The sequence below is a fragment of the Coregonus lavaretus genome (genome assembly GCF_964263955.1).
Source record: "Coregonus lavaretus genome assembly, chromosome: 1".
In the NCBI taxonomy this organism is placed as follows: domain Eukaryota; kingdom Metazoa; phylum Chordata; class Actinopteri; order Salmoniformes; family Salmonidae; genus Coregonus; species Coregonus lavaretus.
The window spans coordinates 51,738,992-51,754,061 of record NC_139988.1 but is presented as its reverse complement, the minus strand read 5'-3'; the positions used below and the strand labels follow the sequence as shown (position 1 = coordinate 51,754,061).

The window sequence follows — 15,070 nt, the reverse complement described above, 5'->3', positions numbered from 1 at the left end:
GCTTCAAACCATTAATTGCAAATGAGTTAAATTATTCAATTAACTGACCTGGTTGAGTAACGCCTAAATCAATTAAATAAACTAAGCCAGTCCAACCCCAGCCAGAAAACTCATTCAGACCCTCTCCTCTCCTCGGGTGAACTTTCTCCCATCTAGCACCCACTAATTACACTCAAGAGTCCTAGCAAGCACCCACTCACTCAGCCAGAGAGCACCCCTTTACTTCTTACCGCCAACAAGCTTCTTAAACCAGAAACAGTCTTACAGTAGCTGTGTGTCCTCCTCCGTTTGTCATTTTAAACAAACCAAGAAGCTAGGAGCTGTTTGTGCTAAGTGGCAGCAGCACACGAGAGGAGCGCAGAGGAAAACAATGCTCCACTCAGGAGGGTAATTGTACGGCCCCACTTCAATCACGCTCCTAGCGGCGAGACCTTGAATTGAGATGAGGCCGTTTGTAATTGGGCTCCATTGTCTCGGCGGCAGGAAGCAGGCGACGGACTGGCCTTCCATTCTTATCCTCTGTGGGTGAGGCAGTGACAGCATGGCTGTTGAGTCTGACCTTCATTTATTATATACCACACTGACAGAATCACAGCTCTGTCTGTCTGGAGCCACTGATTGCAGGAGGGAGGGATTGCAGGAGGGAGGGACTGCAGGAGGTGGGGACTGCAGAAGGGAGAGACCAGGGGTGTGCGTCTGTCTACCTGCTTGAGAGTGTGTGTGAGGGCTTGCGTGTGTGTGTACCTAAGTCTGTCTATAAAGCCATACAGTGGAGGTGTCATAATAGCCATAAAACCTAGCAGTCAAACAGGGATAAGGTTCCAATCGTTTTTCCACCATTCATTTTTCCCATAGGGGATTTTAGAAACACTTAAGGGCTGTGTTTCGTGTAGGCTTATCCTGGCGTGACGTTTTGATAACCATGTAAATCTCTCTCAGACAAGGTGACCTTTATCAATATATGCGGCTCTATTTACTCTCAGATTCGAAAATGCTAATTAGCGTCAAAGTAGACATCATGCAAAACTACAAATCCCTGCAAGCTCCTGCATGTCATCTCTAGCTGATACCTTTGCTAACAGGTATTGTGCAAATTTGAAACTTGCACAAGACAGTTCACAGAATTATCAATTTAAAGAAATGTAGCCTATTTATTCATTACTACATTTACCTAACATTAGAAAGTTCATCCAGAGATTCTTACCTTTGCCTCGATTTGGCAGTCTCGTTCAGATCACCATGGCATTTGTAGTTCTTTATGATAGCCACATTAGCAGCTAATTAGCATTTCATTTTTGATGGGGGGAGAGAGAGAGAGGGCTAGGGAAAGAGAGAGGGAGATCATTAAGTGTCCTCAGTTTTTCACCACACACCATCATCACCACAGCATCAGAAACATTGCTACTGTCTGGTCACATGGTGCAGATTTAGACGTTGGTCGCTTGCTGCATCCTAATTGTTTTGGGATGATCTCTCTCCCCCTTCCCCATCCTACTCTGTTCTTCCTGCATGCCATTCATTAGCATAAGCATTTACACATTCTGACAGCGGCCTTAATAAGGCTCCGAAAAGGTTAAGAAAATCATTACTCCCCTGTTGGGTGGGGGGGAGGCATGGGGGAGAGAGGGAGGGGATCCTGCGTGGAGATTACACACACACCTGCTCAGAGACAGCCAGGAAAGGTCACACAGACCCCTGGCGTGTCTGCGCACCACACACACACACACACCTCCCTCTAAATATAAATGATTAATGAGAAAAGCAGTTATGAATAATTCAGAAATGCATCGCCTTTTGTTCCCCTGTGTCTCTCTTCCTCTCCTTCTTTTACTGGGAGCAGATTGAACGTCTCCATCCCGCAAGCTTTAATTTCATTATTTTTTAACAAATAGGGGCTGGTCTCTGCGGTAGCTGTGCTAATCTCACAGCATTGACCGAGCTATATGATTGGTGGGCAGAAGAGGGACCCCACTCTATCGGCTAAGCTGATTGGTCAGTTCGAGGACATGACCTGTGCTCACCTCAGTCTATTACAGTCCCTCTGTCAATACAGCACACTGAACAAGCACAAAAAAAAAAAACGCACACAAACTGACACACACAATCACAGCAGGGGGCACACACACTGAGAGCAGCATGCTCATTACCACCTACTCTAATACCAGCCTCAGGGACAGGAACTCACTGAGCCTAATTTCCTACACTCTCACCTAAGTGACTGAGGCCCCCTGCTATACACACACGTGCACACAGACACACAAACACACCCCTCATCGCTCTGTAACTGACAGGTCTATCTCGAGAGTGATGGGTCTCAGATGGATGGGGTGGATGCAGGGGAGTCTGTGAGACTGTGGTTGGGGGAGATAGCAGTGTGAGTGGCAGCTTCAGCTGGTCAGAGGTCAGGTATGGAGACAGGGCCATGATGGTGAGGACAGAGGTCAGGTATGGAGACAGGGCCATGATGGTGAGGACAGTGGTCAGGTATGGAGACAGGGCCATGATGGTGAGGGCAGTGGTCAGGTACGGAGACAGGGCCATGATGGTGAGGACAGTGGTCAGGTATGGAGACAGGGCCATGATGGTGAGGGCAGTGGTCAGGTATGGAGACAGGGCCGTGATGGTGAGGGCAGTGGTCAGGTACGGAGACAGGGCCGTGATGGTGAGGGCAGTGGTCAGGTATGGAGACAGGGCCGTGATGGTGAAGACAGTGGTCAGGTATGGAGACAGAGCCATGATGGTGAGGGCAGTGGTCAGGTATGGAGACAGGGCCATGATGGTGAGGGCAGTGGTCAGGTATGGAGACAGGGCCATGATGGTGAAGACAGTGGTCAGGTATGGAGACAGGGCCATGATGGTGAGGGCATTGGTCAGGTATGGAGACAGGGCCATGATGGTGAGGACAGTGGTCAGGTATGGAGACAGGGCCATGATGGTGAGGACAGTGGTCAGGTATGGAGACAGGGCCATGATGGTGAGGAGGACAGTGGTCAGAGGGGAAAGAATGTTACTCTGGATATCTGCTCTGGGTTGTCTGGATATGGGGAGGGAAGTTAGATTTGATTGTGGGAGTGACTGGATATCAGCTCTGGTGATATGTTGCGGGAAAGATGATTTGAAGGTACTGACTGGGTCCTCTCCAAGCTTCGGGTAGGTAATCACCAGCCCTAGCAGGAAACTGACACGGAGAGTGGACAGTTGGCATGGCGACAGTGGACAAACAGTCCCAGAGGGGTAGAGGCGGCAGAGCAGGCAGGTGGGCTTAGAGGTGTCACTCAGTCTCAGTCTAAACAATGGCAGGATCCTGAGCTGTGGGACTCCAGCCCACTCACACACACACACACATAGAAGTCCCATATGGACCTGAGGTAAATATGGCTGCAGGCTGCACAGACAGGCAGAGAATACTGCTGAGTTACTGTGGAGATTTGTGACTGAATATTTCCATTTGAGAATAAACATATTTATTGCTAGTGTAATACAGGAACAAAGGAGAGGCTAGAGGGAGGGTATGTCGCTCTGTGTGGGATTATTGTACGCTGCGGACCTACCTGTCTAAGTGACTTGATTGTACTCAGAGAGACAGTGTAGCTTAAGATCAGTGCCTCTCAGTGAGAGTTCCTATGTAGCAGTGGTTCTTGGCTACAGTATTGTAGTCTTACATTCTTGGTTGACTTACCCGGCTCACCCGGGTCTACACTCGTAGCTTCCCCGGCTGGATGGCCCAACACACACTCTTGCAGTACACATAGAAGCTGCTGTGAGGTCGGGCTCTAGGAACACAATCCCAAACAACACATGCTTCTATCAATAGAATGACAGTAGCCCATTGTAGCCACTCTGAAATGAAACCAATAGACCACTTAACATCAGCAACAGGTGTGACTGAGCTCTCATAAAGGAGATTTGACACTGATGGTAGAAGTAGACGTGTACTATCCCCATAATGTCATAGATATTGTGCAATCTAAGCACTTATTTTATTAGATTGATCCTGCTCAGCGCAAAAGGTATGCTCTGGTTCTATTTTCAAGATTTCAAAGGCATAGCTCACGCCCGAGAAAAGTAAGATAAAATGGCTTGCGCTTTCCTCACGCCGGGAAAAGTTCCACGTCCAGTGTAGCAGGTAAAAAACCTAGTGTTTTTCTGACGCCCCAGAATAGGTCCTATGTAAGACCATTAACCCTATCCATGTTTAATATTATCATCATAGCCTTGTAAACGGTTGTGATTGAATAATGCCCTTACGGAATCTGTAGGTGAGCATGTCCTATTTGTGTCAGCATTTGTCCTTGAACAAGCCTTGAAGGAGCCCCCGTCTGATGAGAGGATGATGTTATGAGGAGTGTGTGGGAGACAAGACAAGGAACATCTCCAGTCTGTACTGTCTGTCTGACTACAGCCCAGAACACAGACACTGATCCAATTAGCAGAGAAAAGCAACCAGAGTCTTCATGGCAAATGATTTAGTAAAGAGAAGAGGACGCGTCCTGCCTACTAAAGTCACGAGACCATACAAGCACACATTCATACAGCACACACGCACACTCTCTCTCTCTCCTGCACACGTGCGAATACATGCACGCACTCACACAGTGAGAGGGACGAGGAAGGAACAGCATTCTCATTAGAGCTAAAAGGATGGGGCCCGGAGTGGGCTGCGCTACCTTGACACGATACCCAATAAATGGGGCGGAGTGGCTTTATAAGCCTTCCCATGGCTAATTTATTTTTCCTGGGAGAGAGGCCTCCATTATGGTAATGCCTTTACTGGAGGATGGATGGAGAGCCTGCTGAATGGAGGGGGCAGATAAAGGAGAATTTATGATGGGCTGGATGGAAGAGAGGAAAGAGGGATGAGAGACGGAGGGAGGTGAGGGTGGAGGGCAGGCAGAGGACGGTTTTTAAAACGTTTGCCTTTGTGGCGGGTTACAACGGCCATATACAATACCTGTATGCATGCTCATTTCCCACAGATGTCTGGAGACTGACTGATGAATCCCATTTAACTGTTTAGAAGGCTGCATTCAGGGAGCAGTTACACTGTTCAAATAGGGCACACATGTCAAGGCCACATCTGAGCTTTCTATGTGTTCATACTGAGCCAAAATGCTTTCCTGGAAAACTGGCAACAATAGCACTTATTACTAGGGCTGTGAAGATACCAGTATCGCAATATGTTTTCCATGGCAAAAATGAAAACGCGAACTCTTTGGTCCTTAAAAAACCTGCTGTATACATTTACATTTACATTTTAGTCATTTAGCAGACGCTCTTATCCAGAGCGACTTACAGTATGTAACATATTGTGTGCTATAGCTTGGAAAACAAATAAAATGTGACTCTGGATGACAACATAATGATGTTTGTTTCCAACATTAGAGCTGGTGAGGTCAGCCCAACGCATCATCAGGGGCACACTGCCTGCCCTCCAGGACATCTACAGCACCCCACGTGTCACAGGAAGGCCAAGAAGATCATCAAGGACCCCAGCCACGGCCTGTTCACCCCGCTACCATCTAGAAGGTGGAGACAGTACAGGTGCATCAAAACTGGGACCGAGAGACTGAAAAACAGCTATCTACAGGCCATCAGACTGATAAACAGTCATCACTAGCCGGCCTCCGCCGAGTACCCTGCCCTGAACCTTAGACACTGTGACTAGCCGGCTACCACCCGGTACTCTACCCTGCACCTTAGAGACTGCTGCTGTATGTAGATCGAGTAATTGAACACTGGTCACTTTAATAATGTTTACATACGGTTTTACTCACGTTATATGTATATACTATATTCTAGTCATATAATTACTGCTGTACACACATTTTCTATTCATAAAAATGTAAAAATATACTGTCCATACCAGGGCTCTCCAGGAACAGGGTTGGAGAGCCCTGATTTATACACACCATTCACATACAGTGCATTCGGAAAGTATTCAGACCCCTTGACTTTCTCCACATTTTATTACGTTACAGCCTTATTCTAAAATTGATTAAATTGTTTTTTTTTCCCTCAATCTACACACAATACCCCATAATGACAAAGCAAAAACAGATTTTTAGAAATTCAGACCCTTTGCTATGAGACTCTTGGCATTCTCTCAACCAGCTTCATGAGGTAGTCACCTGGAATGCATTTCAATTAACAGGTGTTCCTTCTTAAAAGTTAATTTGTGGAATTTCTTTCCTTCTTACCAATCAGTTGTGTTGTGACAAGGTAGGGGGGTATACAGAAGATAGCCCTATTTGGTAAAAGACCAACATTTACATTTTAGTCATTTAGCAAACGCTCTTATCCAGAGCGACTTACAGTTAGTGAGTGCATACATTATTTTTAAAAAAATCATACTGGCCCCCCGTGGCAATCGAACCCACAACCCTGGCGTTGCAAACGCCATGCTCTACCAACTGAGCTACATCCCCGCCGGCCATTCCCTCCCCTACCCTGGACAATGCTGGGCCAATTGTGCGCCGCCCCATGGGTCTCCCGGTCGCCAAGTCCATATTATGGCAAGAACAGCTAAAATAAGCAAAGAGAAATGACAGTCCATCATTACTTTAAAACATGAAGGTCAGTCAATACGGACAATTTCAAGAACTTTGAAAGTTTCTTCAAGTGCAGTCGAAAAAACCATCAAGCACTATGATGAAACTGGCTCTCATGAGGACCACCACAGGAACGGAAGACCCAGAGTTACCTCTGCTGCAGAGGATAAGTTCATTAGAGTTACCAGCCTCAGAAATTGCAGCCCAAAAAATGCTTCACAGTGTTCAAGTAACAGACATATCTCAACATCAACTGTTCAGAGGAGACTGTGTGAATCAGGCCTTCATGGTCAAATTGCTGCAAAGAAACCACTACTAAAGGACACCAATAAGAAGAAGAGACCTGCTTGGGCCAAGAAACACGAGCAATGGACATTAGACCGGTGGACATTTGTCCTTTGGTCTGGATTTTTGGTTCCAACCGGCGTGTCTTTGTGAGACACGGTGTGGGTGAACGGATGATCTCTGCATGTGTATTTCCCACCGTAAAGCATGGAGGAGGAGGTGTTATGGTGTGCTTTGCTGCATGTCAAGACTGTCTGTGATTTATTTAGAATTCAAGGCACACTTAACCAGCATGGCTACCACAGCATTCTGCAGCGATACGCCATCCCATCTGGTTTGGGCTTAGTGGGACTATCATTTGTTTTTCAACAGGACAATGACCCAACACACCTCCAGGCAGTGGCGGCTCCTGAAAAAATTCTCAGGAGGGGCAATTTTTCTGATGATTTAGGTGACCTACACACGTGCACGAGTCCGTGCACGCGATTCCAGATATCTTTACCTCTGAATAAACTGCCTTTATTATACCATATCCACCCTGTCCAAAGTCTCTACTTGGTCTCAGTTCTCCAGTAAACTTGTGATTATCAACAGTACACAACGGTAACAAACAATTGGGGGAACTCACGGGGCAGATAGTAACCACTTAAAAGGAAGCGATTCCCAAACCTTCCATAACAAAGCCATCACCTACAGAGAGATGAACTTGGAGAAGAGTCCCCTAAGTAAGCTTGTCCTGGGCCTCTGTTCACAAACACAAACAGACCCCACACAGCCCCAGGACAACAACAACAACAACAACAACAACACAATTAGACCCAACCAAATCATGAGAAAACAAAAAGAGAATTACTTGACACATTGGAAAGAACAAACAAAAAAACAGAGCAAACTAGAATGCTATTTGGCCCTAAACAGAGAGTACACAGTGGCAGAATACCTGACCACTGTGACTGACCCAAACTTAAGGAAAGCTTTGACTATGTACAGACTCAGTGACCATAGCCTTGCTATTGAGAAAGGCCGCCGTAGGCAGACCTGGCTCTCAAGAGAAGACAGGCTATGTGCACACTGCCCACAAAATGAGGTGGAAACTGAGCTGCACTTCCTAACCTCCTGCCAAATGTATGACCATATTAGAGACACATATTTCCCTCAGATTACAGCGATCCACAAAGAATTCGAAAACAAACCCAATTTTGATAAACTCCCTTATCTACTGGGTGAAAAACCACAGTGTGCCATCACAGCTGCAAGATTTGTGACCTGTTGCCACAAGAAAAGGGCAACCAGTGAAGAACAAACACCATTGTAAATACAACCCATATTTATGTTTATTTATTTTCCCATTTGTACTTTAACTATTTGCACATTGTAACAACACTGTATATATACATAATATGACATTTGAAATGTCTTTATTCTTTTGAAACTTCTGAGTGTAATGTTTACTGTTAATATTTATTGTTTATTTCACTTTTGTTTACTATCTACTTCCCTTGCTTTGGCAATGTTAACACACGTTTCCCATGCCAATAAAGCCCTTAAATTGAATTGAATTGATAGTAAGGTCGCAATGACACAGAAAGCAGTTCAATGTCGGGGTACAGAGTCGCTCTCTTACCAGGATCGCGGTCCGCTCTGACCAGGGTGAAGGTGGCCGGCTCCACTTCTCTGTCCGGGACTCATCCAGCCAAGTCTCCCAGCTGTATTGGGATTCAGCTGCCAGCAGCGTTTTCATTATTTAGTCCGTTCGTAGCGGGTATGTACACGATCAACAAGATCAGTCCAAAACCAACCACTGGAAATCCATGGTTGGCAGAATGTTTGTAAACTAAGTCTACAAATTAAAAACATAAAATAACGCCGCACTGCAGGTCGCAACAGAGACGCTGGTAGCCGCCATTGTCTTAGTTACGTTCAACGTTACGTCACGTATGACGAAAGCGCGTAAGTGCAAGCCCACAGACACCCATAGAGAATGTATTGAAAGCTTTGAAATGTGAAAAAAATAGATTTTACATGACAGGCTATGAGAGACTTCTGGGCGATTTTCAACTTGACTGAAATCGCCCCAAAAACGGGCGGGGCCATTTGAAGCACGACTTTAGCCTGATTTGACATTTAGTGGCTGGCAGATCAGACGTGAACACTGATAACTGCTGTTGCCGTGATATAATTGATTAGAAAAAAAATCCCTTCCTTTTCCCGTTTGGCAGTGCGTCGCCCATATCGCCCTATTGAACAAGCCGTCCCTGCCTCCAGGCTGTGTAAGGGCTATTTTACCAAGAAGGAGAGTGATGGAGTGCTGCATCAGATGACCAGGCCTCCACAATCCCCTGACCTCAACCCAATTGAGGTGGTTTGGGATGAGTCGGACCGCAGAGGGAAGGAAAAGCAGCCAACAAGTGCTCAGCATGTGGGAACTCCTTCAAGACGGTTGGAAAAGCATTCCAGGTGAAGCTGGTTGAGAGAATGCCAAGAGTGTGCAAAGCTGTCATCAAGGCAAAGAGTGGCTATTTGAAGAATCTCAAATATAAAATATATGTTGATTTGTCTAACACTTTTTTGTTTACTACATGATTCCTTATGTGTTATTTCATAGTTTTGATGTCTTCACTATTATTCTACAATGTAAAAAATAGTAAAAATAAAGAAAAACCCTTGAATGAGTAGGTGTGTCCAAACTTTTGACTGGTAGTGTACATAAAATAATATATAAAAATGTATTATCAAACACAAACACACGTGTCCTTCACTAAAAAATAGAAAAAAAAATAGAAATAAGCTTAACTATTTACAAATGGCATTCGTGTTCGTTTTACATCCCAGGTGTAGATGATTCGATTTCACTTTCACCGTAGCTTGTGCATGTCGTGATAGTCTTTGAAGCAGTCCCTCTCTGCCAGGAAACAAAAAATGAACTGGCATTTCGGACAGAAGATCTGGCATATCCCCCCCCTTGTGTTTTGTGCAATGCTTGCAGTTCTTCCTTTTGGCATGTGTGTTGGATAGTGGTGCTCACCTTGAGTGGGGGGGGGGGGGGTCTTGTGATGGTTGTGATGTTGCTTTGGGCCCCCAATTCAGCCATTTCCAACACCAGTTGCTCTCGGAAGGCCAACTGGGAGAGAGGGGTTTGACATTTTGCTTTGGCCATCTGCTTGTGGAGAATGAAAGCATTTACTGTAGCAATGTCCACAAAGTGGTAAAAAAAAGTATTATACCACTTCCTGGTCTTGTGGAGGATCTGGTAGCATCAGATAGGTCGACACCCCCCATGCTGGCATTGTAGACCTTCACAGAAACAGGAATGGGGACATTCCTCCTCACCCATGCCCCATTGGCATTTTTCACCCTCCTAGAGACATGGTTGTTATTGAATGCCTTATGCTGTGTGGTGAGCATGGTTACTTCCCTAGTGTCCTTCCATTTCACAAAAAGCAGCTTGTTAGTCCTGATCCAACGTATGGTCCCCCTCTCCGCTGTCTTTGTCATGTTGTTTACCTTGGTCTTGGGGAAACCGATTCTGTTAGGACGAATGGTGCCACAAGCCCCTATTTTATTTTTCAAGAGGTCTATGAAAAGTGGATGTAGAACCATCAGACAGGGTGATTGACATAGCAGTGGAGGGTGAAGACCTTGACCGGTAGGGGCGCTTGCTGGGGAGGGGTGGCTCCCAAACGTCATAATCCAAATCCTCTGCATCCTCCACTCTGTGGTGAATAAAATAAAGGGATATATTGTTGTAAGACACACAGAATTACAGTTGACTACATTTACAAAATGGCATTACTGTAAAGTAAAAACACCAAGCCTAAACTTTATCTGTACAGTGACTCACATAGAAGGTGTGAAGCACACACACAATGCAAACAGTAACACTTTGGAGACAAAGGCAGAGGTGAGAACCACAAATAAACAATGGCCATGAGAGTTTAGTGGCCTCTCCAAAGTTACAAGGTTAAAACTTAGAACAGCAGTGAACTAATATGAAACATAGACAATAACTACTATTATAAAACATTAAAATTACTTGTTACATAGGCCTATGTAAACTAAATCCAAAGCACAAAACGCAGACAACTTATAAATTCCGAGCTCCTGAGTGGCGCAGTGGTCTAAGGCACTGCATCGCAGTGCTAACTGTGCCACTAGAGATCCTGGTTCGAATCCAGGCTCTGTCGCAGCCGGCCGCGACCGGGAGACTCATGGGCGGCGCACTATTGGCCCAGCGTCGTCCAGGGTAGGGGAGGGAATGGCCGGCAGGGATGTAGCTCAGTTGATAGAGCATGGCGTTTGCAACGCCAGGGTTGTGGGTTCGATTCCCATGGGGGGCCAGTATAAAAAAATAATAATAATGTATTCACTAACTGTAAGTCGCTCTGGATAAGAGCGTCTGCTAAATGACTAAAATGTAAATGTAAATAAAAATTGAAATACATATAGTAAATTAGGTATATAAAGTCATGAAAATAATTTACTTACAGATCTAAAAGTGGATGCAATCCTTCTTAAATGCAATCTTCGGCCGAGTCGAAATCCTCTTTTTAGGTTCCTGTTCAATATTCTTAGTTTTGACTTTTTTTTTCCCCCCTTGAGAAGCCATCTTTTATGCTAAAGCGATGAAATCTGTTTACAATGTAATGTAGTCGGTGAGTCTCGTCTCTGAGCCAGGTAGCAATAGTTCGCTTTACGCATAAAAGGTTCTAGGCCTTGCTTTGTCCCACCCAGGTCAACTGCATATCCCTGGAAAGCTTATCTCATTGGTTACAAGACCGTCAAGTTGCCATAGTAGCCAATCCCCTGTGTAATGGATGCCTTCAGCACGTAAACAGGCGACGTCATCTTTTTGATGGGCAAAGATCTAGTCACTCCGTGGACATTCGATGTTGCCATTAAGTCATACATCATCAGATATCACTGGCAATAGGTTAGATTTGTTTTAGATAAATTTGATACCCCCCATGTAGCTATAGCTCAAACACAGACCAAATCGAAGCTTACCTTGTAAGATGTTTGCTGTTTGATGAAAACGTTGTGTAAAATAAACATTTTGACTCTCGGGGCTGGTGATCAATAACTGTAGGTCACAGGCAGACAAATAATATATCCTCATGATCTGTGAAGTCCAGGCTTTCGGTGTGTATCAACGTATTCCATGTCTATTTCGTTTATGCTTCACAACGCTAACCGGAATGTAGATAGCAGCCATCTTGAAATGAGGTCATCGGCTCGGCCTGCCCTAATATATTCGTATGCCCATATATGGTAGTAAGTCACACCACCGATCAATAGCCAAGAAACCCAGCTTTCCGCAGACACCCTGCTTTTGCAGATAGGGGCTACCGTTCTCATACCAAACTGAATTGAATAAAACAAATCAAATAGGGTCCCCAAATATGGGGACTTTACATTTAAGAGGTTAAAGAAGGATTTTTAAGCCTTGAGACAGTTGAGATGTGAGTTGTGTATGTGTGCCATTCAGATGGTGAATGGGCAAGACAAAAGATTTAAGTGCCTTTGAACATGGTATGGTAGTAGGTGCCAGGTGCACCGGTACGAGTGTGTCAAGAGCTGCAATGCTCCTGGGTTTTTCACACTCAGCAGTTTCCTGTGTATACCCAGAATGGTCCACCACCCAAAGGACATCCAGCCAATTTGTGTGTGGGAAGCAACTCAATATTAGGAAGGTGATCCTAATGTTATGCACACTCTGACATTGCTCGTTCTGACATTGATTGTTCTCATATGTCTTCATTCTTGTAATTTTTTCAAACTTTTGGATGATGTGTGTATTGTTATTGTATTGCTAGATAGTCCTGCACTGTTGGAGATAGAAACATAAGCATTTCACTGCACCTTCACTACACAAAACTGTGTACGCGACCAAAAACTTTGATTTGATTTGTTTTCCTAAAGAAGTTGATTCCGCTTTGTGTTTTGTTTCTTTGCCACGATACTAACAAGTATCGCAATACTGGTATCGTCCTGGCCCTACTTATTACTGTGTAATTGTCTATGCTTTTAGAGTTTATGGAAGACAAAGCATGCATGGTTACATGCGAACACACACACACACAGATTCTGTCTCTGAGGGTGACTTTGTCATGAAGAATAGTAAGAACAAAAAATCTGCAAAGTAGCCCTAATAGCATAGTTTAGATTCAGCACCACGGACAGTGTCAATTGGAACTCCCAAGATCCGACATTCAGGAACACAACACAGTGGACAATGGCCGGTAGGTTAAGTTAACTGCACTCTTAACCATTGGAAGAAACACCTGAACATAAATGGAACACACTCTCACCTCTCTGCTCGCAGGCCAGTGGAGGTGGTAGGCATGCTGGAGGTGGTGAGGTCCAGGCGGGTAATGCTTTCCACCCCCCGACCCAGACGGTGCTGCAGGGCCAGGTCAGAGTGCCAGGCTGACCCAGGGGGAGGTAGAACCATGTGCATCGTATTCTGCTCCGGGAGATCACAACCCTGCAGGTCAGGTACAGAGAGAGAGACACACACACACAGAGAGAGAGAGAGAGAGAGAGAGAGAGAGGGAGAGAGAGAGAGAGAGAGAGAGAGAGAGAGAGAGAGAGAGAGAGAGAGAGAGAGAGAGAGAGAGAGAGAGAGAGAGAGAGAGAGAGAGAGAGAGAGAGAGAGAGAGAGAGAGAGAGAGAGAGAGAGAGAGAGAGAGAGAGAGAGAGAGAGAGAGAGAGAGAGAGAGAGAGAGAGAGAGAGAGAGAGAGAGAGAGAGAGAGAGAGAGAGAGAGAGAGAATAGGAGTGCAAAGGAGTACATACAAATATGATTTCTGGTAACTTTGTACACTATTTCTTCAAAACTGCTTAGACATATTCACATTGTAATAGTATCCTTAACATTTATTTATACTGCTTATGAACTTACCTTGTTATGATTTGATACAATAAATAAAATTGAATTGAATTGTCTATTTGTTTGTTTTAGACACACTGTTGTTTAAAGCTTGGTTTAGAGCAGGTATGACGTCATGTCACATTGCACTGTACAAACCTTTTGTCAGATTGACTGTAAACCAGCCATAAGATTAGTCCCATACCACTGCAGTAAATTAGATACAAATATATCAAAATGCCTACAGATATAGATAATTTCAATATTTAAATCAATGATCACTTGATCTGTCTTTAGGTACATCGCTACCTCATAATTTGCCATACAGCTGGTTTGCAATTTTCAGGAAATACATTTTCCATCTCACCTAAAATGCACAATTAAAGGATTTTTGTTCATGTTGTCACTGAAATGATATGCAAATCCATCACTTATTTCAGATTCAAAAATGAATGTAGCAACTGCGGATTTACCCTTTAAAGTTAGATTTTTTAAGTTTATCTCCCTGAAGTTTGTTTGTAGCTCTCAATGTGGCTTTTCTTTCAAGTTTAAGGGAGAAAATAAAAACCACAGAATCTCTTTCCTGTCAAAAAACATAGTCGCGTAAACAGCAGGAAATGTTTGTTTCAAAACACCAGCATTTCACTGGAGGAGAGCCAGGAAAACAGCAACTAATATATCAAATCTCACACACATCTCAGATGATTGGGTGAAATGGAAAATATGAAATAGAAACAGTTCTGAAATGTGTGCTTGTGTCACCAGCAGTCAATGCTTTATCTTAAAGTGTCACTTTTCTTGTAGTAATGGTAGCTGCCATTCCATTCCAAATCAGCCCCAGTATTTACACATAGCACTCTAGATCTGTAAAGTCCAAAGATCTATTTTCTATAAGCAGGAAATGAATACATTAGCATTTGTTTCATGCAGTGCATTTTCAGAGAACCGTGTGGAATTTGTGATGCAAATAAGCTGTGGCAAGCAGCGCAAACAGGTTCTCAATACAGCAAAGAGCTTATTAAAGAGAGAGCGGTGCGATAGCGAGAAAGAGAGAGAGAGAGGTCCTCGTTTGTGCACTAATCCATAGACGGGAAATAATTTCACCCCGAGAAGCCTGGCACGCCAAATGACTCGCACATATATAAACATAAATTAATTTGATCTGGTTCATTTTCTCGGCTCAACAGTGTGGATTTGTTTTGTAATGATATGGTGGTAATGAAGTTGGCTGGGGCTGAAAGCTGGAAGTTCGACCATGCGAGACAGCTAGCACAGCTCAGACTGTATGATAGATCTGGAGCTAGCAGCTTTATAATATAATAATAATATAATATTTAGCAGACGCTTTTATCCAAAGCGACTTACAGTCA

General features: G+C 44.4%; 1 pseudogene across 1 annotated transcript in view; it reads right to left on the bottom strand.

Annotated features, from left to right (window-relative positions):
* LOC311133439 overlaps positions 1–13,290 on the bottom strand; it is a 55,079-nt pseudogene extending 41,789 nt beyond the window's left edge. Inside the window, exons 1-2 of the transcript in view lie at positions 13,142–13,290; positions 2,290–3,034 (exon numbers count right to left, since the gene is read on the bottom strand). The product of the transcript in view is annotated as an uncharacterized misc_RNA (transcript). The remainder of the gene's footprint in view (positions 1–2,289; positions 3,035–13,141) is intronic.
* Positions 13,291–15,070: the final 1,780 nt, after the last annotated feature.